Genomic DNA, 24,750 nt, shown 5'->3' on the forward strand with positions numbered 1-24,750 from the left:
CCTAGAGTGAAGGCTAGGTTGCCCGGAACGTAGAATTGGCCATCACTTTCAAACTGGTTGCAATTATTCCTGTTATATGATGGAAACACTGTTGCATTTTTTTTGCATTTTATGGTTCGGGCGTTGACTTCTAAGGCCCTAGCTATTCAATCTGTTGGAGCAACTCCCTAGGGTGAAGCCTAGGTGGCTCGGAAAGTAGAAATGACCATAAGTTTCATACTGGTTGCAATTATTCGTTTTATACGATGGAAAAACTGTTGTATTCATATCGTATTTTATGCTTCTGGCGTTGACCTCTAAGGCACTACCTATTCGATCTGGTGGAGCAACGCCCTAGAGCGAAGCCTAGGTTGCCCGGAACGTAGAATTGGCCATCACTTTCAAACTGGTTGCAATTATTCCTGTTATATGATGGAAACACTGTTGCATTTTTTTTGCATTTTATGGTTCGGGCGCTGACTTCTAAGGCCGTAACTATTCAATCTGTTCTAGCAACGCCCTAGGGTGAAGCCTAGGTTGCTCGGAAAGTAGAATGACCATAAGTTTCATACTGGTTGCAATTATTCGTTTTAGACGATGGAAAAGCTGTTGTATTTATATTGTGTTTTATGCTTCTGGCGTTGACTTCTAAGGCCCTAACTATTCGATCTGGTGGAGCAACGCCCTAGAGTGAAACCTAGGTTGCCCGGAAGGTAGAATTGGCCATCACTTTCAAACTGGTTGCAATTATTCGTTTCATACGATGGAAAAACTGTTGTATTTATATTGCATTTTATGCTTCTGGCGTTGACTTCTAAAGCACTAACTATTCGATCTGGTGGAGCAACGCCCTAGAGTGAAGCCTAGGTTGCCCGGAACGTAGAATTGGCCATCACTTTCAAACTGGTTGCAATTATTCCTGTTATATGATGGAAACACTGTTGCATTTTTTTTGCATTTTATGGTTCGGGCGTTGACTTCTAAGGCCCTAGCTATTCAATCTGTTGGAGCAACTCCCTAGGGTGAAGCCTAGGTGGCTCGGAAAGTAGAAATGACCATAAGTTTCATACTGGTTGCAATTATTCGTTTTATACGATGGAAAAACTGTTGTATTTATATCGTATTTTATGCTTCTGGCGTTGACCTCTAAGGCACTACCTATTCGATCTGGTGGAGCAACGCCCTAGAGCGAAGCCCAGGTTGCCCGGAACGTAGAATTGGCCATCACTTTCAAACTGGTTGCAATTGTTCCTGTTATATGATGGATACACTGTTGTATTTTTTTTGCATTTTATGGTTCGGGCGCTGACTTCTAAGGCCCTAACTATTCAATCTGTTGGTGCAACGCCCTAGGGTGAAGCCTAGCTTGCTCGGAAAGTAGAAATGACCATAAGTTTCATACTGGTTGCAATTATTCGTTTTATACGATGGAAAAACTGTTGTATTCATATCGTATTTTATGCTTCTGGCGTTGACCTCTAAGGCACTACCTATTCGATCTGGTGGAGCAACGCAATAGAGTGATGCCTAGGTTGCCCGGAACGTAGAATTGGCCATCAATTTCAAACTGGTTGCAATTATACCTGTTATAAGATGGAAACACTGCTGTATTTTTTTTGCATTTTATGGTTCGGGCGTTGACTTCTAAGGCCCTAACTATTCAATCCGTTGGAGCAACGCCCTAGGGTGAAGCCCAGGTTGCTCGGTAAGTAGAAATGACCATAAGTTTCATACTGGTTGCAATTATTCGTTTTATACGATGGAAAAACTGTTGTATTTATATTGTATTTTATACATCTGGCGTTGACTTCTAAGGTACTAACTATTCGATCTAGTGGAGCAACGCCCTAGAGTGAAGCCTAGGTTGCCCGGAACGTAGAAATAACCATAACTTTTACACTGGTAGCAATTATTCGTTTTATACTATGGAAAAACTGTTCTATTTTTTTGTATTTAATGCTCCGGGCGTTGGCTTCTTAGGCCCTGACTGTTTATCTGCTGGAGCAACGCCCTAGAGTGAAACCTAGGTTGCCCGGAACGTAGAAATGACCATAACTTTCACACTGGTTGCTCTTATTCGTTTTATACGATGGAAAAACTGTTATATTTATATTGTGTTTTATGCTTCTGGCGTTGACTTCTTAGGCCCTTACTATTCGATCTGGTGGAACAACGCCCTAGAGTGAAGCCTAGGTTGCCCGGAACGTAGAAATAACCATAACATTTACACTGGTAGCAATTATTCGTTTTATACTATGGAAAAACTGTTCTATTTATTTTGTATTTAATGCTTCGGGCGTTGACTTCTAAGGCACTAACTATTCGATCTGGTGGAGCAACGCCCTAGGGTGAAGCCTAGCTTGCTCGGAAAGTAGAAATTCCCATAAGTTTCATACTGCTTGCAATTATTCGTTTTATACGATGGAAAAGCTGTTGTATTTATATCGTATTTTATGCTTCTGGCGTTGACTTCCTAGGCCGTAACTATTCGGTCTGGTGGAGCAACGCGCTGGACTGAAACCTAGGTTGCCCGGAACGTAGAATTGGCCATCACTTTCAAACTGTTTGCAATTATTCCTGATATATGATGGAAAAACTGTTGTATTTATATTGTATTTTATGCTTCTGGCGTTCCCTTCTTAGGCCCTAACTATTCGATCTGGTGGAACAACGGCCTAGGGTGAAGCCTAGGTTGCCCGGAACTTAGAAATAACCATAACTTTTACAGTGGTAGCAATTATTCGTTTTATACTATGGAAAAACTGTTCTATTTATTTTGTATTTAATGCTTCGGGCGGTGGCTTCTAAGGCCCTAACTGTTTGATCTGGTGGAGCAACGCCCTAGAGTGAAACCTAGGCTGCCCGGAACGTAGAAATGACCATAACTTTCACACTGGTTGCTACTATTCGTTTTATACGATGGAAAAACTGTTGTATTTATATTGTATTTTATGCTTCTGGCGTTGACTTCTAAGGCACTAACTATTCGATCTGGTGGAGCAATGCAATAGAGTGATGCCTAGGTTGCCCGGAACGTAGAATTGGCCATCACTTTCAAACTGGTTGCAATTATTCCTGTTATATGATGGAAACACTGTTGCATTTTTTTTGCATTTTATGGTTCGGGCGTTGACTTCTAAGGCCCTAACTATTCAATGTGTTGGAGCAACTCCCTAGGGTGAAGCCTAGGTGGCTCGGAAAGTAGAAATGACCATAAGTTTCATACTGGTTGCAATTATTCGTTTTATACGATGGAAAAACTGTTGTATTTATATCGTATTTTATGCTTCTGGCGTTGACCTCTAAGGCACTACCTATTCGATCTGGTGCAGCAACGCCCTAGAGCGAAGCCTAGGTTGCCCGGAACGTAGAATTGGCCATCACTTTCAAACTGGTTGCAATTGTTCCTGTTATATGATGGATACACTGTTGTATTTTTTTTGCATTTTATGGTTCGGGCGTTGACTTCTAAGGCCCTAACTATTCAATCCGTTGGAGCAACGCCCTAGGATGAAGCCTAGGTTGCTCGGAAAGTAGAAATGACCATAAGTTTCATACTGGTTGCAATTATACGTTTTATACGATGGAAAAGCTGTTGTATTTATATCGTATTTTATGCTTCTGGCGTTGACTTCTAAGGCACTAACTATTCCATTTGGTGGAGCAACGCCCTAGAGAGAAGCCTAGGTTGCCCGTCACGTAGAATTGGCCATCACTTTCAAACTGGTTGCAATTATTCCTGTTATATGATGGAAACACTGTTGTATTTTTTTTGCATTTTATGGTTCGGGCGTTGACTTCTAAGGCCCTAACTATTCAATCTGTTGGAGCAACGCCCTAGGGTGAAGCCTAGGTTGCTCGGAAAGTAGAATGACCATAAGTTTCATACTGGTTGCAATTATTCGTTTTAGACGATGGAAAAGCTGTTGTATTTATATTGTGTTTTATGCTTCTGGCGTTGACTTCTAAGGCCCTAACTATTCGATCTGGTGGAGCAACGCCCTAGAGTGAAACCTAGGTTGCCCGGAAGGTAGAATTGGCCATCACTTTCAAACTGGTTGCAATTATTCGTTTTATACGATGGAAAAACTGTTGTATTTATATTGCATTTTATGCTTCTGGCGTTGACTTCTAAAGCACTAACTATTCGATCTGGTGGAGCAACGCCCTAGAGTGAAGCCTAGGTTGCCCGGAACGTAGAATTGGCCATCACTTTCAAACTGGTTCCAATTATTCCTGTTATATGGTGGAAACACTATTGTATTTTTATTGCATTTTATGCTTCGGGCGTTGACTTCTAAGGCCCTAACTATTCAATCTGTTGGAGCAACGCCCTAGGGTGAAGCCTAGCTTGCTCGAAAAGTAGAAATGACCGTAAGTTTCATACTGGTTGCAATTATTCGTTTTATACGATGGAAAAGCTGTTGTATTTATATTGTATTTTATGCTTCTGGCGTTGACCTCTAAGGCACTAACTATTCGATCTGGTGGAGCAACGCCCTAGAGTGAAGGCTAGGTTGCCCGGAACGTAGAATTGGCCATCACTTTCAAACTGGTTGCAATTATTCCTGTTATATGATGGAAACACTGTTGCATTTTTTTTGCATTTTATGGTTCGGGCGTTGACTTCTAAGGCCCTAGCTATTCAATCTGTAGGAGCAACTCCCTAGGGTGAAGCCTAGGTGGCTCGGAAAGTAGAAATGACCATAAGTTTCATACTGGTTGCAATTATTCGTTTTATACGATGGAAAAACTGTTGTATTTATATCGTATTTTATGCTTCTGGCGTTGACCTCTAAGGCACTACCTATTCGATCTGGTGGAGCAACGCCCTAGAGCGAAGCCCAGGTTGCCCGGAACGTAGAATTGGCCATCACTTTCAAACTGGTTGCAATTGTTCCTGTTATATGATGGATACACTGTTGTATTTTTTTTGCATTTTATGGTTCGGGCGCTGACTTCTAAGGCCCTAACTATTCAATCTGTTGGTGCAACGCCCTAGGGTGAAGCCTAGCTTGCTCGGAAAGTAGAAATGACCATAAGTTGCATACTGGTTGCAATTATTCGTTTTATACGATGGAAAAACTGTTGTATTCATATCGTATTTTATGCTTCTGGCGTTGACTTCTAAGGCACTAACTATTCGATCTGGTGGAGCAACGCAATAGAGTGATGCCTAGGTTGCCCGGAACGTAGAATTGGCCATCAATTTCAAACTGGTTGCAATTATACCTGTTATAAGATGGAAACACTGCTGTATTTTTTTTGCATTTTATGGTTCGGGCGTTGACTTCTAAGGCCCTAACTATTCAATCCGTTGGAGCAACGCCCTAGGGTGAAGCCCAGGTTGCTCGGTAAGTAGAAATGACCATAAGTTTCATACTGGTTGCAATTATTCGTTTTATACGATGGAAAAACTGTTGTATTTATATTGTATTTTATACATCTGGCGTTGACTTCTAAGGTACTAACTATTCGATCTAGTGGAGCAACGCCCTAGAGTGAAGCCTAGGTTGCCCGGAACGTAGAAATAACCATAACTTTTACACTGGTAGCAATTATTCGTTTTATACTATGGAAAAACTGTTCTATTTTTTTGTATTTAATGCTCCGGGCGTTGGCTTCTTAGGCCCTGACTGTTTATCTGCTGGAGCAACGCCCTAGAGTGAAACCTAGGTTGCCCGGAACGTAGAAATGACCATAACTTTCACACTGGTTGCTCTTATTCGTTTTATACGATGGAAAAACTGTTATATTTATATTGTGTTTTATGCTTCTGGCGTTGACTTCTTAGGCCCTTACTATTCGATCTGGTGGAACAACGCCCTAGAGTGAAGCCTAGGTTGCCCGGAACGTAGAAATAACCATAACATTTACACTGGTAGCAATTATTCGTTTTATACTATGGAAAAACTGTTCTATTTATTTTGTATTTAATGCTTCGGGCGTTGACTTCTAAGGCACTAACTATTCGATCTGGTGGAGCAACGCCCTAGGGTGAAGCCTAGCTTGCTCGGAAAGTAGAAATTCCCATAAGTTTCATACTGCTTGCAATTATTCGTTTTATACGATGGAAAAGCTGTTGTATTTATATCGTATTTTATGCTTCTGGCGTTGACTTCCTAGGCCGTAACTATTCGGTCTGGTGGAGCAACGCGCTGGAGTGAAACCTAGGTTGCCCGGAACGTAGAATTGGCCATCACTTTCAAACTGTTTGCAATTATTCCTGATATATGATGGAAAAACTGTTGTATTTATATTGTATTTTATGCTTCTGGCGTTCCCTTCTTAGGCCCTAACTATTCGATCTGGTGGAACAACGGCCTAGGGTGAAGCCTAGGTTGCCCGGAACTTAGAAATAACCATAACTTTTACAGTGGTAGCAATTATTCGTTTTATACTATGGAAAAACTGTTCTATTTATTTTGTATTTAATGCTTCGGGCGGTGGCTTCTAAGGCCCTAACTGTTTGATCTGGTGGAGCAACGCCCTAGAGTGAAACCTAGGCTGCCCGGAACGTAGAAATGACCATAACTTTCACACTGGTTGCTACTATTCGTTTTATACGATGGAAAAACTGTTGTATTTATATTGTATTTTATGCTTCTGGCGTTGACTTCTAAGGCACTAACTATTCGATCTGGTGGAGCAATGCAATAGAGTGATGCCTAGGTTGCCCGGAACGTAGAATTGACCATCACTTTCAAACTGGTTGCAATTATTCCTGTTATATGATGGAAACACTGTTGCATTTTTTTTGCATTTTATGGTTCGGGCGTTGACTTCTAAGGTCCTAACTATTCAATGTGTTGGAGCAACTCCCTAGGGTGAAGCCTAGGTGGCTCGGAAAGTAGAAATGACCATAAGTTTCATACTGGTTGCAATTATTCGTTTTATACGATGGAAAGACTGTTGTATTTATATCGTATTTTATGCTTCTGGCGTTGACCTCTAAGGCACTACCTATTCGATCTGGTGCAGCAACGCCCTAGAGCGAAGCCTAGGTTGCCCGGAACGTAGAATTGGCCATCACTTTCAAACTGGTTGCAATTGTTCCTGTTATATGATGGATACACTGTTGTATTTTTTTTGCATTTTATGGTTCGGGCGCTGACTTCTAAGGCCCTAACTATTCAATCTGTTGGTGCAACGCCCTAGGGTGAAGCCTAGCTTGCTCGGAAAGTAGAAATGACCATAAGTTTCATACTGGTTGCAATTATTCGTTTTATACGATGGAAAAACTGTTGTATTCATATCGTATTTTATGCTTCTGGCGTTGACCTCTAAGGCACTACCTATTCGATCTGGTGGAGCAACGCCCTAGAGCGAAGCCTAGGTTGCCCGGAACGTAGAATTGGCCATCACGTTCAAACTGGTTGCAATTATTCCTGTTATATGATGGAAACACTGTTGCATTTTTTTTTTGCATTTTATGGTTCGGGCGCTGACTTCTAAGGCCGTAACTATTCAATCTGTTCTAGCAACGCCCTCGGGTGAAGCCTAGGTTGCTCGGAAAGTAGAAATGTCCATAAGTTTCATACTGGTTGCAATTATTCGTATTATACGATGGAAAAACTGTTGTATTTATATTGTATTTTATGCTTCTGGCGTTGACTTCTAAGGCACTAACTATTCGATCTGGTGGAGCAACGCAATAGAGTGATGCCTAGGTTGCCCGGAACGTAGAATTGGCCATCAATTTCAAACTGGTTGCAATTATTCCTGTTATATGATGGAAACACTGTTGTATTTTTTTTGCATTTTATGGCTCGGGCATTGACTTCTAAGGCCCTAACTATTCAATCTGTTGGAGCAACGCCCTAGGGTGAAGCCTAGGTTGCCCGGAACGTAGAAATAACCATAACTTTTACACTGGTTGCAGTTATTCGTTTTATACAATTGAAAAACTGTTCTATTTATTTTGCATTTCAAGCTTCGGGCGTTGACTTCTAAGGCCCTACCTATTCGATCTGGCGGAGCAACACCCTACAGTGAAGCCTAGGTTGCCGGAACGTAGAAATGACCATAACTTCACACTGGTTGCTATTATTCGTTTTATACGATGAAAAAACTGTTATATTTATATTGCATTTTATGCTTCTGGCGTTGACTTCTTACGCCCTAACTATTCGATCTGGTGGAACAACGCCCTAGAGTGAAGCCTGCGATCCCCGGAACGTAGAAATGATCATTACCTTCACGCTTGTTGCAATTATTCCTGTTATACGATGAAAAAACTGTTGTATTTTTATTGCATTTTTTCCTTCTGGCGTTGACTTCTAAAGCCGTAGCTATTCGATGTGGTGGAGCAACGCCCTAGAGTGACGTCTAGGTTGCCCGGAACATAGAAATGACCATTACTTTCAGAATGTTTGCAATTATTCACTTTATACAATGGAAAAACTGTTGTACTTATATAGTATTTTATTCTTCTGCCGTTGACTTCTTATGCCCTGTCTGTTCTATCTGGTGGAACAACGCCCTAGAATGAAGTCTAGGTTGCCCGGAACGTAGAAATGACCATTACTTTCACACTGTTTGCAAATATACATTATATACGATGGAAACGCTGTTGCATTTATATTGTATTTTATGCTTCTGGCGTTCACTTCTTAGGCCCTAACTATTTGGTCTGGTGGAGCAACACCCTAGAGTGTCGCCTAGGTTGCCCGGAACGTCGAACGTAACATTACCTTCACACTGGTTGCAATTATTCCTGTTATACGATGGAAAAACTGTTGCGTCTTTATTGTATTTTATGCTTCTGGCGTTGACTTCTTAGGACCTAACCATTCGAATCTGGTGGAGGAACGCCCTAGAGTGAAGCCTAGGTTGCCCGGAACGTAGAAATGACCATAACTGGCACACTGGTTACCATTATTCGTTTTATACGATGGAAAAGCTGTTGTATTTATATCGTATTTTATGCTTCTGGCGTTGACTTCTAAGGCCCTAACTATTTCATCTTGTGGAACAACGCCCTAGGGTGGAGCCTAGGTTGCCCGGAACGTAGAAATGACCATAACTTTCACACTGATAGCAATTATACGTTTTATACGATGGAAAAGCTGTTGTATTTATATCGTATTTTATGCTTCTGGCGTTGACTTCTTAGGCCCTAACTATTCCATCTGGTGGAACAACGCCCTAGGGTGAAGCGTAGGTTGCCCGGAAAGTAGAAATGACCATAACTTTCACACTGGCAGCAATTATTCGTTTTATACGATGGAAAAACTGTTTTATTTATTTCGTATTTTATGCTTCGGGCGTTGACTTCTAAGGCCCTAGCTATTCGATCTGGTGGAGCAACGCCCTAGAGTGACGCCTAGGTTGCCCGGCACGTAGATATGACCATAACTTTCACATTGGTTGCAATCATTCCTTTTATATGATGGAAAAACTGTTGTATTTATATTGTGTTTTATGCTTTTGGCGTTCACTTCTTAGGCCCTAACTATTCGATCTGGTGGAACAACGGCCTAGAGTGAAGCCTAGGTTGCCCGGAACGTAGAAATGACCATAACTTTCACACAGGTTGCTATCATTCGTTTTATATGATGGATAAACTGTTGTATTTATATTGTATTTTATGCTTCTGGCGTTCACTTCTTAGGCCCTTACTATTCGATCTGGAGGAACAACGCCCTAGGGTGAAGGCTAGGTTGCCCGGAACGTAGAAATGACCATAACTTTTACACTGGTAGCAATTATTCGTTTTATACAATGGAAAAACTGTTCTATTTATTTTACATTTTATGCTTCGGGCGTTGACTTCTAAGGCCCTAACTGTTTGATCTTGTGGAACAACGCCCTAGGGTGGAGCCTAGGTTGCCCGGAACGTAGAAATGACCATAACTTTCACACTGGTTGCAATTATCCGTTTTATACGATGGAAAAGCTGTTATATTTATATTGCATTTTATTCTTCTGGCGTTGACTTCTTAGGCCCTTACTATTCCATCTGGTGGAACAACGCCCTAGGGTGAAGCGTAGGTTGCCCGGAAAGTAGAAATGACCATTACTTTCACAATGTTTGCAAATATTCAATTTATACGATGGAAAAACTGTTGTACTTATATTGTATTTTATTCTTCTGGCGTTGATTTCTAAGTACCCAGCTTTTCGATCTCGTGGAGCAACGCCCTAGAGTGAAACCTCGGTTACCCGGAACGTAGAAATGACCATAACTTTCACACTGATAGCAATTATACGTTTTATACGATGGAAAAGCTGTTGTATTTATATCGTATTTTATGCTTCTGGCGTTGACTTCTTAGGCCCTAACTATTCCATCTGGTGGAACAACGCCCTAGGGTGAAGCGTAGGTTGCCCGGAAAGTAGAAATGACCATAACTTTCACACTGGCAGCAATTATTCGTTTTATACGATGGAAAAACTGTTTTATTTATTTCGTATTTTATGCTTCGGGCGTTGACTTCTAAGGCCCTAGCTATTCGATCTGGTGGAGCAACGCCCTAGAGTGACGCCTAGGTTGCCCGGCACGTAGATATGACCATAACTTTCACATTGGTTGCAATCATTCCTTTTATATGATGGAAAAACTGTTGTATTTATATTGTGTTTTATGCTTTTGGCGTTCACTTCTTAGGCCCTAACTATTCGATCTGGTGGAACAACGGCCTAGAGTGAAGCCTAGGTTGCCCGGAACGTAGAAATGACCATAACTTTTACACTGGTAGCAATTACTCGTTTTATACAATGGAAAAACTGTTCTATTTATTTTACATTTTATGCTTCGGGCGTTGACTTCTAAGGCCCTAACTGTTTGATCTTGTGGAACAACGCCCTAGGGTGGAGCCTAGGTTGCCCGGAACGTAGAAATGACCATAACTTTCACACTGGTTGCAATTATCCGTTTTATACGATGGAAAAGCTGTTATATTTATATTGCATTTTATTCTTCTGGCGTTGACTTCTTAGGCCCTTACTATTCCATCTGGTGGAACAACGCCCTAGGGTGAAGCGTAGGTTGCCCGGAAAGTAGAAATGACCATTACTTTCACAATGTTTGCAAATATTCAATTTATACGATGGAAAAACTGTTGTACTTATATTGTATTTTATTCTTCTGGCGTTGATTTCTAAGTACCCAGCTTTTCGATCTCGTGGAGCAACGCCCTAGAGTGAAACCTCGGTTACCCGGAATGTAGAAATGACCAGTACTTTCACCATGGTTGCAGTTATTCCTGTTATACGATGGAAAAACTGTTGCACCTTTATTGTATTTTATGCTTCTGGCGTTGACATCTAAGGCCCTAACTGTTTGATCTGGTGGAGCAACGCCCTAGAGTGAAACCTAGGTTGCCCGAAATGTCGAAAGTACCATAACTTTTACACTGGTAGCAATTATTCGTTTTAGGCGATGGAACAACCGTTCTATTTATTTTGTATTTCATGCTTCGGGCGTTGACTTCTAAGGCCCCAACTATTCAATCTGTTGGAGCAACGCCCTAGGGTCAAGCCTAGGTTGCCCGGAAAGTAGAAATGACGTTAACTTTCATACTGGTTGCAATTATTCGTTTTATACGATGGAAAAGCTGTTTTATTTTTATTGCATTTTATGCTTCGGGCGTTGACTTCTAAGGCCCTAACTATACAAGCTGTTGGAGCAACGCCCTAGATTGAAGCATAGGTTGCCCGGAACGTAGAAATGACCATACCTTTCACACTGGTTGCTATTATTCCTGTTATACGATGGAAAAACTGTTGTATTTTTATGGCATTCTATGCTTCGGGCGTTGACATCTAAGGCCCTATCTATTCTATCTCTTGGAGCAACGCCCTAGGGGGAAGCCTAGGTAGCCCGGAAAGTAGAAATGACCATAACTTTCATACTAGCTGCTATTATTCGTTTTATACGATGGAAAAACTGTTTTATTTATTTTGTATTTTATGCTTCGGGCGTTGACATCTAAGGCCCTAACTATAGGATCTGGTGGAGCAACGCCCTAGAGTGAAGCCTACGTTGCCCGGAACGTAGAAATGACCATAATTTTCACACTGGTTGCTTTCATTCGTTTTATATGATGGAAAAACTGTTGTATTTATATTGTATTTTATGCTTCTGGCGTTCACTTCTTATGCCCTAACTGTTCGATCTGGTGGAACAACGCCCTAGGGTGAAGCCTAGGTTGCCCGGAACGTAGAAATGACCATCACTTTCAAACTGGTTGCAATTAATCCTTTTATACGATGGAAAAACTGTTGTATTTTTATTGCATTTTATGCTTCCGGCGTTGACTTCTAAGGCCCTAGCTATTCAATCTGTTGGTGCACCGCCCTATGGTGAAGCCTAGGTTGCCCGGAAAGTAGAAATGACGTTAACTTCCATACTGGTTGCAATTATTCGTTTTATACGATGGAAAAACTGTTGTATTTATATTGTATTTTATGCTTCTGGCGTTGACTTCTAAGGCCCTAACTATTCCACCTGGTGGAACAACGCCATAGGGTGAAGCCTAGGTTGCCCGGAACGTAGAAATGACCATTACCTTCACGCTTGTTGCAATTATTCCTGTTATACGATGGAAAAACAGTTGCATCTTTATTGTATTTTATGCTTCTGGCGTCGACTTCTAAGGCTCTAACTATTCGATCTGATGGACCGACGCCCTAGAGTGAAGCCTAGGTAGCCCTGAACGTAGAAATGACCAGTACTTTCACACTGGTTACAGTTACTCGTTTTATACAGTGGAAAAACTGTTCTATTTATTTTGCATTTTATGCTTCGGGCGTTGTCTTCTTAGGCCCTAACTATTCGATCTGGTGGATCAACGCCCTAGAGTGACGCGTAGGTTGCCAGGAACGTAGAAATGACCATTACTTTCACAATGTTCGCAATCATTCATTTTATACGACGGAAAAACTCTTGTACTTATATTGTATTTTATGCTTCGGGCGTTGACTTCTAAGGCCCTAACTATCCGATTTGGTGGAGCAACGCCCTACGGTGAAGCCTAGGTTGCCCGGAACGTAGATATGTCCATAACCATCACACAGGTTGCAATTATTCGTTTTATACGATGGAAAGACTGTTGCATTTATTTTGTAGTTTATGCTTATGGCGTTAACTTCTAAGGCCCTAACTCTTCGATCTGGTGGAGCAACGCCTCAGAGTTAAGCCTAGGATGCCCGAAAAGTCGAAATGATCATTACTTTCGCACTGGTTGCAATTAGTCATGCTATACGATGGAAAAACTGTGTCATTTTTATTGTATTTTATGCTTCTGGCGTTGACTTCTAAGGCCTTACCTATTAGATATGGTGGAGCAACGCCCTAGAGTGACGCCTAGGATCCCCGGAACGTAGAAATGGCCATTACTTTCACACTGTTTGCAATTATTCGTTTTATACGATGGGAAAGCCGTTGTATTTATATTGTATTTTATGCTTCTGGCGTTGACTTCTAAGGCAGTAGCTATTAGATGTGGTGGAGCAACGCACTAGGGTGACGCCTAGGTTGCCCGGAACGTAGAAATGGCCATTACTTTCACAATGTCTGCAATTATTCATTTTATACGATGGAAAAACTGTTCTATTAATTTTGCATTTTATGCTTCGGACGTTGACTTCTTAGGCCCTAACTATTCGATCTGTTGGAGCAACGCCCTAGGGTGAAGCCTAGGTTGCCCGGGAAGTAGAAATGACCATAACTTTCACACTGGTTGCAATTATTCCTGTTACACGATGGAAAAACTGTTGCACCTTTATTGTGTTTGATGCTCCTGGCGTTGACTTCTAAGGCCCTAACTATTCGATCTGGAGGAGCAACACCCTGGAGTGAAGCCTAGGTTGCCCGGAACGTAGAACATACGATTACCTTCACACTGGTTGCAATTATTCCTGTTATAGGATGGAAAAACTGTTGCACCATTATTGTATTTTATGCTTCTGGCGTTGACTTCATAGGCCCTATCTATTTGATCTGGTGGAGCAACGCCCTAGAGTGAAACCTAGGTTACCCGGAACGTAGAAATGACCAGTACTTTCACACTGGTTGCAGTTATTCGTTTTATACAATTGAAAAACTGTTCTATTTATTTTGCATTTCAAGCTTCGGGCGTTGACTTCTAAGGCCCTACCTATTCGATCTGGCGGAGCAACACCCTACAGTGAAGCCTAGGTTGCCGGAACGTAGAAATGACCATAACTTCACACTGGTTGCTATTATTCGTTTTATACGATGAAAAAACTGTTATATTTATATTGCATTTTATGCTTCTGGCGTTGACTTCTTACGCCCTAACTATTCGATCTGGTGGAACAATGCCCTAGAGTGAAGCCTGCGATCCCCGGAACGTAGAAATGATCATTACCTTCACGCTTGTTGCAATTATTCCTGTTATACGATGAAAAAACTGTTGTATTTTTATTGCATTTTTTCCTTCTGGCGTTGACTTCTAAGGCCGTAGCTATTCGATGTGGTGGAGCAACGCCCTAGAGTGACGTCTAGGTTGCCCGGAACGTAGAAATGACCATTACTTTCAGAATGTTTGCAATTATTCACTTTATACAATGGAAAAACTGTTGTACTTATATAGTATTTTATTCTTCTGCCGTTGACTTCTTATGCCCTGTCTGTTCTATCTGGTGGAACAACGCCCTAGAATGAAGTCTAGGTTGCCCGGAACGTAGAAATGACCATTACTTTCACACTGTTTGCAAATATACATTATATACGATGGAAACGCTGTTGCATTTATATTGTATTTTATGCTTCTGGCGTTCACTTCTTAGGCCCTAACTATTTGGTCTGGTGGAGCAACACCCTAGAGTGTCGCCTAGGTTGCCCGGAACGTCGAACGTACCATTACCTTCACACTGGTTGCAATTATTCCTGTTATACGATGGAAAAACTGTTGCGTCTTTATTGTATTTTATGCTTCTGGCGTTGACTTCTTAGGACCTAACCATTCGAATCTGGTGGAGCAAGGCCCTAGAGTGAAGCCTAGGTTGCCCGGAACGTAGAAATGACCATAACTTTCACACTGGTTACCATTATTCGTTTTATACGATTTAAATGCTGTTGTATTTACATCGTATTTTATGCTTCTGGCGTTGACTTCTTAGGCCCTAACTGTTCCATCTGGTGGAACAACGCACTAGGGTGAAGCCTAGGTTGCCCGGAACGTAGAAATGTCCATAACTTTCACTCTGGTAGCAATTATTCGTTTTATACAATGGAGAAACTGTTCTATTTATTTTGCATTTTATGCTTCGGGCGTTGACTTCTAAGGCCCCAACTATTCGATCTGGTGGAGCAACGCCCTAGAGTGAAGCCTAGGTTGCCCGGAACGTAGAACATACGATTACCTTCACACTGGTTGCAATTATTCCTGTTATACGATGGAAAAACTGTTGCACCATTATTGTATTTTATGCTTCTGGCGTTGACTTCATAGGCCCTATCTATTTGATCTGGTGGAGCAACGCCCTGGAGTGAAACCTAGGTTACCCGGAACGTAGAAATGACCAGTACTTTTACACTGGTTGCAGTTATTCGTTTTATACAATGGAAAAACTGTTCTATTTATTTTGCACTTTAAGCTTCGGGCGTTGACTTCTAAGGCTCTAACTATTCGATCTGGTAGAGTAACGCCCTAGAGTGAAGCCTAGGTTGCCCGGAACGTAGAAATGACCATAACTTTCACACTGGTTACCATTATTCGTTTTATACGATGGAAAAGCTGTTGTATTTATATCGTATTTTATGCTTCTGGCGTTGACTTCTAAGGCCCTAACTATTTCATCTTGTGGAACAACGCCCTAGGGTGGAGCCTAGGTTGCCCGGAACGTAGAAATGACCATAACTTTCACACTGATAGCAATTATACGTTTTATACGATGGAAAAGCTGTTGTATTTATATCGTATTTTATGCTTCTGGCGTTGACTTCTTAGGCCCTAACTATTCCATCTGGTGGAACAACGCCCTAGGGTGAAGCGTAGGTTGCCCGGAAAGTAGAAATGACCATAACTTTCACACTGGCAGCAATTATTCGTTTTATACGATGGAAAAACTGTTTTATTTATTTCGTATTTTATGCTTCGGGCGTTGACTTCTAAGGCCCTAGCTATTCGATCTGGTGGAGCAACGCCCTAGAGTGACGCCTAGGTTGCCCGGCACGTAGATATGACCATAACTTTCACATTGGTTGCAATCATTCCTTTTATATGATGGAAAAACTGTTGTATTTATATTGTGTTTTATGCTTTTGGCGTTCACTTCTTAGGCCCTAACTATTCGATCTGGTGGAACAACGGCCTAGAGTGAAGCCTAGGTTGCCCGGAACGTAGAAATGACCATAACTTTCACACAGGTTGCTATCATTCGTTTTATATGATGGATAAACTGTTGTATTTATATTGTATTTTATGCTTCTGGCGTTCACTTCTTAGGCCCTTACTATTCGATCTGGAGGAACAACGCCCTAGGGTGAAGGCTAGGTTGCCCGGAACGTAGAAATGACCATAACTTTTACACTGGTAGCAATTATTCGTTTTATACAATGGAAAAACTGTTCTATTTATTTTACATTTTATGCTTCGGGCGTTGACTTCTAAGGCCCTAACTGTTTGATCTTGTGGAACAACGCCCTAGGGTGGAGCCTAGGTTGCCCGGAACGTAGAAATGACCATAACTTTCACACTGGTTGCAATTATCCGTTTTATACGATGGAAAAGCTGTTATATTTATATTGCATTTTATTCTTCTGGCGTTGACTTGTTAGGCCCTTACTATTCCATCTGGTGGAACAACGCCCTAGGGTGAAGCGTAGGTTGCCCGGAAAGTAGAAATGACCATTACTTTCACAATGTTTGCAAATATTCAATTTATACGATGGAAAAACTGTTGTACTTATATTGTATTTTATTCTTCTGGCGTTGATTTCTAAGTACCCAGCTTTTCGATCTCGTGGAGCAACGCCCTAGAGTGAAACCTCGGTTACCCGGAATGTAGAAATGACCAGTACTTTCACCATGGTTGCAGTTATTCCTGTTATACGATGGAAAAACTGTTGCACCTTTATTGTATTTTATGCTTCTGGCGTTGACATCTAAGGCCCTAACTGTTTGATCTGGTGGAGCAACGCCCTAGAGTGAAACCTAGGTTGCCCGAAATGTCGAAAGTACCATAACTTTTACACTGGTAGCAATTATTCGTTTTAGACGATGGAACAACCGTTCTATTTATTTTGTATTTCATGCTTCGGGCGTTGACTTCTAAGGCCCCAACTATTCAATCTGTTGGAGCAACGCCCTAGGGTCAAGCCTAGGTTGCCCGGAAAGTAGAAATGACGTTAACTTTCACACTGGTTGCAATTATTCGTTTTATACGATGGAAAAGCTGTTTTATTTTTATTGCATTTTATGCTTCGGGCGTTGACTTCTAAGGCCCTAACTATACAAGCTGTTGGAGCAACGCCCTAGATTGAAGCATAGGTTGCCCGGAACGTAGAAATGACCATACCTTTCACACTGGTTGCTATTATTCCTGTTATACGATGGAAAAACTGTTGTATTTTTATTGCATTCTATGCTTCGGGCGTTGACATCTAAGGCCCTATCTATTCTATCTCTTGGAGCAACGCCCTAGGGGGAAGCCTAGGTAGCCCGGAAAGTAGAAATGACCATAACTTTCATACTAGCTGCTATTATTCGTTTTATACGATGGAAAAACTGTTTTATTTATTTTGTATTTTCTGCTTCGGGCGTTGACATCTAAGGCCCTAACTATAGGATCTGGTGGAGCAACGCCCTAGAGTGAAGCCTACGTTGCCCGGAACGTAGAAATGACCATAATTTTCACACTGGTTGCTTTCATTCGTTTTATATGATGGAAAAACTGTTGTATTTATATTGTATTTTATGCTTCTGGCGTTCACTTCTTATGCCCTAACTGTTCGATCTGGTGGAACTACTGCCTATGGTGAAGCCTAGGTTGCCCGAGACGTAGAAATGACCATAACTTTTACACTGGTAGCAATCATTCGTTTTATACAATGGAAAAACTGTTCTATTTATTTTGTATTTAATGCTTCGGGCGTTGACTTCTAAGGCCCTAACTGTTTGATCTGGTGGAGCACCGCCCTAGAGTGAAGCCTAGGCCGCTCGGAACGTAGAAATGACCATAACTTTCACACTGGTTGCTATTATTCGTTTTATACGATGGAAAAACTGTTATATTTATATTGTATTTTATGCTTCTGGCGTTGACTTCTTAGGCCCTAACTGTTTGATCTGGTGGAGCAACGCCCTAGAGTGAAACCTAGGTTGCCCGGAATGTAGAAAGTACAATAACTTACACACTGGTAGCAATTATTCGTTTTATATGATGGAACAACTGTTCTATTTATTTTGTATTTCATGCTTCGGGCGTTGACTTCTAAGGCCCTAACTATTCAATCTGTTGGAGCAACGCCCTAGGGTGTAGCCTACGTTGCCCGGAAAGTAGAAATGACCATAACTTTCATACAGGTTGCAATTATACGTTTTATACGATGGAAAAGCTGTTGTATTTATACCGTATTTAATGCTTCTGGCGTTGACTTCTTATGACCTAACTATTCCATCTGGTGGAACAACGCCCTAGGGTGAAGCCTAGGTTGCCCGGAACGTAGAAATGACCATCACTTTCAAACTGGTTGCAATTAATCCTTTTATACGATGGAAAAACTGTTGTATTTTTATTGCATTTTATGCTTCCGGCGTTGACTTCTAAGGCCCTAGCTATTCAATCTGTTGGTGCACCGCCCTATGGTGAAGCCTAGGTTGCCCGGAAAGTAGAAATGACGTTAACTTCCATTCCTGGTTGCAATTATTCGTTTTATACGATGGAAAAACTGTTGTATTTATATTGTATTTTATGCTTCTGGCGTTGACTTCTAAGGCCCTAACTATTCCATCTGGTGGAACAACGCCATAGGGTGAAGCCTAGGTTGCCCGGAACGTAGAAATGACCATTACCTTCACGCTTGTTGCAATTATTCCTGTTATACGATGGAAAAACAGATGCATCTTTATTGTATTTTATGCTTCTGGCGTCGACTTCTAAGGCTCTAACTATTCGATCTGATGGACCGACGCCCTAGAGTGAAGCCTAGGTAGCCCTGAACGTAGAAATGACCAGTACTTTCACACTGGTTACAGTTACTCGTTTTATACAGTGGAAAAACTGTTCTATTTATTTTGCATTTTATGCTTCGGGCGTTGTCTTCTAAGGCCCTAACTATTCGATCTGGTGGATCAACGCCCTAGAGTGACGCGTAGGTTGCCAGGAACGTAGAAATGACCATTACTTTCACAATGTTCGCAATCATTCATTTTATACGACGGAAAAACTCTTGTACTTATATTGTATTTTATGCTTCGGGCGTTGACTTCTAAGGCCCTAACTATCCGATTTGGTGGAGCAACGCCCTACGGTGAAGCCTAGGTTGCCCGGAACGTAGATATGTCCATAACCATCACACAGGTTGCAATTATTCGTTTTATACGATGGAAAGACTGTTGCATTTATTTTGTAGTTTATGCTTATGGCGTTAACTTCTAAGGCCCTAACTCTTCGATCTGGTGGAGCAACGCCTCAGAGTTAAGCCTAGGATGCCCGAAAAGTCGAAATGATCATTACTTTCGCACTGGTTGCAATTAGTCATGCTATACGATGGAAAAACTGTGTCATTTTTATTGTATTTTATGCTTCTGGCGTTGACTTCTAAGGCCTTACCTATTAGATATGGTGGAGCAACGCCCTAGAGTGACGCCTAGGATCCCCGGAACGTAGAAATGGCCATTACTTTCACACTGTTTGCAATTATTCGTTTTATACGATGGGAAAGCCGTTGTATTTATATTGTATTTAATGCTTCTGGCGTTGACTTCTTATGACCTAACTATTCCATCTGGTGGAACAACGCCCTAGGGTGTAGCCTAGGTTGCCCGGAACGTAGAAATGACCATCACTTTCAAACTGGTTGCAATTAATCCTTTTATACGATGGAAAAACTGTTGTATTTTTATTGCATTTTATGCTTCCGGCGTTGACTTCTAAGGCCCTAGCTATTCAATCTGTTGGTGCACCGCCCTATGGTGAAGCCTAGGTTGCCCGGAAAGTAGAACTGACGTTAACTTCCATACTGGTTGCAATTATTCGTTTTATACGATGGAAAAACTGTTGTATTTATATTGTATTTTATGCTTCTGGCGTTGACTTCTAAGGCCCTAACTATTCCATCTGGTGGAACAACGCCATAGGGTGAAGCCTAGGTTGCCCGGAACGTAGAAATGACCATTACCTTCACGCTTGTTGCAATTATTCCTGTTATACGATGGAAAAACAGTTGCATCTTTATTGTATTTTATGCTTCTGGCGTCGACTTCTAAGGCTCTAACTATTCGATCTGATGGACCGACGCCCTAGAGTGAAGCCTAGGTAGCCCTGAACGTAGAAATGACCAGTACTTTCACACTGGTTACAGTTACTCGTTTTATACAGTGGAAATACTGTTCTATTTATTTTGCATTTTATGCTTCGGGCGTTGTCTTCTAAGGCCCTAACTATTCGATCTGGTGGATCAACGCCCTAGAGTGACGCGTAGGTTGCCAGGAACGTAGAAATGACCATTACTTTCACAATGTTCGCAATCATTCATTTTATACGACGGAAAAACTCTTGTACTTATATTGTATTTTATGCTTCGGGCGTTGACTTCTAAGGCCCTAACTATCCGATTTGGTGGAGCAACGCCCTACGGTGAAGCCTAGGTTGCCCGGAACGTAGATATGTCCATAACCATCACACAGGTTGCAATTATTCGTTTTATACGATGGAAAGACTGTTGCATTTATTTTGTAGTTTATGCTTATGGCGTTAACTTCTAAGGCCCTAACTCTTCGATCTGGTGGAGCAACGCCTCAGAGTTAAGCCTAGGATGCCCGAAAAGTCGAAATGATCATTACTTTCGCACTGGTTGCAATTAGTCATGCTATACGATGGAAAAACTGTGTCATTTTTATTGTATTTTATGCTTCTGGCGTTGACTTCTAAGGCCTTACCTATTAGATATGGTGGAGCAACGCCCTAGAGTGACGCCTAGGATCCCCGGAACGTAGAAATGGCCATTACTTTCACACTGTTTGCAATTATTCGTTTTATACGATGGGAAAGCCGTTGTATTTATATTGTATTTTATGCTTCTGGCGTTGACTTCTAAGGCAGTAGCTATTAGATGTGGTGGAGCAACGCACTAGGGTGACGCCTAGGTTGCCCGGAACGTAGAAATGGCCATTACTTTCACAATGTCTGCAATTATTCATTTTATACGATGGAAAAACTGTTCTATTTATTTTGCATTTTATGCTTCGGACGTTGACTTCTTAGGCCCTAACTATTCGATCTGTTGGAGCAACGCCCTAGGGTGAAGCCTAGGTTGCCCGGGAAGTAGAAATGACCATAACTTTCACACTGGTTGCAATTATTCCTGTTACACGATGGAAAAACTGTTGCACCTTTATTGTGTTTGATGCTCCTGGCGTTGACTTCTAAGGCCCTAACTATTCGATCTGGAGGAGCAACACCCTGGAGTGAAGCCTAGGTTGCCCGGAACGTAGAACATACGATTACCTTCACACTGGTTGCAATTATTCCTGTTATAGGATGGAAAAACTGTTGCACCATTATTGTATTTTATGCTTCTGGCGTTGACTTCATAGGCCCTATCTATTTGATCTGGTGGAGCAACGCCCTAGAGTGAAACCTAGGTTACCCGGAACGTAGAAATGACCAGTACTTTCACACTGGTTGCAGTTATTCGTTTTATACAATTGAAAAACTGTTCTATTTATTTTGCATTTCAAGCTTCGGGCGTTGACTTCTAAGGCCCTACCTATTCGATCTGGCGGAGCAACACCCTACAGTGAAGCCTAGGTTGCCGGAACGTAGAAATGACCATAACTTCACACTGGTTGCTATTATTCGTTTTATACGATGAAAAAACTGTTATATTTATATTGCATTTTATGCTTCTGGCGTTGACTTCTTACGCCCTAACTATTCGATCTGGTGGAACAATGCCCTAGAGTGAAGCCTGCGATCCCCGGAACGTAGAAATGATCATTACCTTCACGCTTGTTGCAATTATTCCTGTTATACGATGAAAAAACTGTTGTATTTTTATTGCATTTTTTCCTTCTGGCGTTGACTTCTAAGGCCGTAGCTATTCGATGTGGTGGAGCAACGCCCTAGAGTGACGTCTAGGTTGCCCGGAACGTAGAAATGACCATTACTTTCAGAATGTTTGCAATTATTCACTTTATACAATGGAAAAACTGTTGTACTTATATAGTATTTTATTCTTCTGCCGTTGACTTCTTATGCCCTGTCTGTTCTATCTGGTGGAACAACGCCCTAGAATGAAGTCTAGGTTGCCCGGAACGTAGAAATGACCATTACTTTCACACTGTTTGCAAATATACATTATATACGATGGAAACGCTATTGCATTTATATTGTATTTTATGCTTCTGGCGTTCACTTCTTAGGCCCTAACTATTTGGTCTGGTGGAGCAACACCCTAGAGTGTCGCCTAGGTTGCCCGGAACGTCGAACGTACCATTACCTTCACACTGGTTGCAATTATTCCTGTTATACGATGGAAAAACTGTTGCGTCTTTATTGTATTTTATGCTTCTGGCGTTGACTTCTTAGGACCTAACCATTCGAATCTGGTGGAGCAAGGCCCTAGAGTGAAGCCTAGGTTGCCCGGAACGTAGAAATGACCATAACTTTCACACTGGTTACCATTATTCGTTTTATACGATTTAAATGCTGTTGTATTTACATCGTATTTTATGCTTCTGGCGTTGACTTCTTAGGCCCTAACTGTTCCATCTGGTGGAACAACGCACTAGGGTGAAGCCTAGGTTGCCCGGAACGTAGAAATGTCCATAACTTTCACTCTGGTAGCAATTATTCGTTTTATACAATGGAGAAACTGTTCTATTTATTTTGCATTTTATGCTTCGGGCGTTGACTTCTAAGGCCCCAACTATTCGATCTGGTGGAGCAACGCCCTAGAGTGAAGCCTAGGTTGCCCGGAACGTAGAACATACGATTACCTTCACACTGGTTGCAATTATTCCTGTTATACGATGGAAAAACTGTTGCACCATTATTGTATTTTATGCTTCTGGCGTTGACTTCATAGGCCGTATCTATTTGATCTGGTGGAGCAACGCCCTGGAGTGAAACCTAGGTTACCCGGAACGTAGAAATGACCAGTACTTTTACACTGGTTGCAGTTATTCGTTTTATACAATGGAAAAACTGTTCTATTTATTTTGCATTTTAAGCTTCGGGCGTTGACTTCTAAGGCTCTAACTATTCGATCTGGTAGAGCAACGCCCTAGAGTGAAGCCTAGGTTGCCCGGAACGTAGAAATGACCATAACTTTCACACTGGTTACCATTATTCGTTTTATACGATGGAAAAGCTGTTGTATTTATATCGTATTTTATGCTTCTGGCGTTGACTTCTAAGGCCCTAACTATTTCATCTGGTGGAACAACGCCCTAGGGCGAAGCCTAGGTTGCCCGGAACCTAGAAATGACCATAACTTTCACACTGGTAGCAATTATACGTTTTATACGATGGAAAGTCTGTTTTATTTATTTTGTAGTTTATGCTTTTGGCGTTGACTTCTAAGGCCCTAACTCTTCGATCCGGTGGAGCAACGCCTCAGAGTTAATCCCTGGATGCCCGAAACGTCGATATGATCATTACTTTCGCACTGGTTGCAATTAGTCATGTTATACGATGGAAAAACTGTTGCATTATTGTTGTATCTTCTGCTTCTGGCGTTGACTTCTAAGGCCGTAGCTATTAGCTGTGGTGGAGCAAAGCCCTACCGTGACGTCTAGGTTGACCGGAACGTAGAAATCACCATTACTTTCACAATGTTTGCAATTATTCACTTTATACAATGGAAAAACTGTTGTACCTATATCGTATTTTATACTTCTGGCGTTGACTTCTTAGGCCCTGTCTGTTCGATCCGGTGGAACAGCGCCCTAGAATGAAGCCTAGGTTGCCCGGAACGTAGAAATGACCATTACTTTCACACTGTTTGCAAATATACATTATATACGATGGAAAAGCTGTTGCACTTATATTGTAATTTATGCTTCGGGCGTTGACTTCTAAGGCCCTAGCTATTCGATCTGGCGGAGCAACGGCCTAGAGTGAAGCCTAGGTTGCCCGGAACGTAGAAATGACCATAACTTTCACACTGGTTACCATTATTCGTTTTATACGATGGAAAAGCTGTCGCATTTACATCGTATTTTATGCTTCTGGCGTTGACTTCTTAGGCCCTAACTGTTCCATCTAGTGGAACAACGCACTAGGGTGAAGCCTAGGTTGCCCGGAACGTAGAAATGTCCATAACTTTCACTCTGGTAGCAATTATTCGTTTTATACAATGGAAAAACTGTTCTATTTATTTTGCATTTTATGCTTCGGGCGTTGACTTCTAAGGCCCCAACTATTCGATCTGGTGGAGCAACGCCCTAGAGTGAAGCCTAGGTTGCCCGGAACGTAGAACATACGATTACCTTCACACTGGTTGCAATTATTCCTGTTATACGATGGAAAAACTGTTGCACCATTATTGTATTTTATGCTTCTGGCGTTGACTTCATAGGCCCTATCTATTTGATCTGGTGGAGCAACGCCCTAGAGTGAAACCTAGGTTCC

This window comes from Calliopsis andreniformis, unplaced genomic scaffold (assembly GCF_051401765.1).
Source record: "Calliopsis andreniformis isolate RMS-2024a unplaced genomic scaffold, iyCalAndr_principal scaffold0026, whole genome shotgun sequence".
NCBI lineage: Eukaryota > Metazoa > Arthropoda > Insecta > Hymenoptera > Andrenidae > Calliopsis > Calliopsis andreniformis.